The following is a 1,192-nucleotide window of genomic DNA, read 5'->3' as shown; positions in this document are numbered from 1 at the left end:
ATCCGCCTGCCTCTGCCTCCCAAGTGCTGGGATTAAAGGCGTGCGCCACCACCGCCCGGCTCAAGAAGGTTTATTCACAAAAATCTCAGTTGGTTTCCATTGACATCCCAAAGAAGTAAGTTCCGATACCAGCAAAATAATTCCTCAACAGTATCGAGAGCAAGAGCAAGAGCAAGCAGGCAAAAGCAAAGGGTTCCTTCTTGCATATTCTTTTATGTAGGCTGCCACTAGAAGGTGTGACCCAGGTTCAGGATGAGTCTTCCCAACTCAAAGGGAAAAAAAAAAACCCTTCACAGGTGTGCTCAGCTGTTGGGTGAAGATACATTGTATAGATACACGAAACTGTTAAAGAATGGATAATACTCCTTTAAGAAATAATTAGCAGTTTCTTTTATCTGGCCCCTTAGCAAGACTGGAAAGAAGCCTGACTTTGTGGTTTATGGTGATCATTTATTTTTCAGCACTTGGGAAGTAGAAGAAGGATGACCTCATTTTAAAAAGAAGGAAAGAAAGACAGATCCATAAAGATGACTTGGTGGCTAAGAGCACTTGCTTTTCTTACAGAGGACCCTGGTTCATTTTCACCACCCACAGGGCAGGTTAAAACCATCCATAACCCCAGCTACAGATCTAGGGGATCCAAGGCCTTTTTCTGACCCACTCAGTCAGCTCCCCTTCCTCTCTCTCTGTCTCTCTCTCTCTGTCTCTGTCTGTCTGTCTCTAAAATGATTAATTTTACATGCATTGGTGTGTTTGCCTGTATATATGTCTGTGTGAGGGTATAGGATCCCCTGTAACTGGAATTACAGACAGTTGTGAGCTGCCATGTGACTGCTGGGTATTGAACTTGAGTTTTCTGAAAGTTTATATAGTCAGTGCTCTTAACTGCTGTGCCATCTCTCCAGCCTCCCATCTTTCTTTTGATAAGTGAGTTTATAGGGTGCCTTGGATGGAATTATACTGATAAAGTAAAACTAGAAGCTAGTAGGGTTGCTGGAAGGCCTTAGTACATGTCCTGTCCTTATAACAGTCTTTCTGGTAAGATCTGTAGAAAAACATAGGTTTATGGTTGGGAGGGGAGATGGGGCTAAGCAGTTGCTAACTTTTCTGGAATTCTTGCTTTTCTGCTAGCTAAGAGCTTCAACTGGATGACTCGATAAGGGTTTCTTTCCCCTGATCATGTTACCTTAAT

Source organism: Mastomys coucha, unplaced genomic scaffold, assembly GCF_008632895.1.
Source record: "Mastomys coucha isolate ucsf_1 unplaced genomic scaffold, UCSF_Mcou_1 pScaffold21, whole genome shotgun sequence".
In the NCBI taxonomy this organism is placed as follows: domain Eukaryota; kingdom Metazoa; phylum Chordata; class Mammalia; order Rodentia; family Muridae; genus Mastomys; species Mastomys coucha.
Note: the sequence above shows the minus strand (reverse complement) of the source record.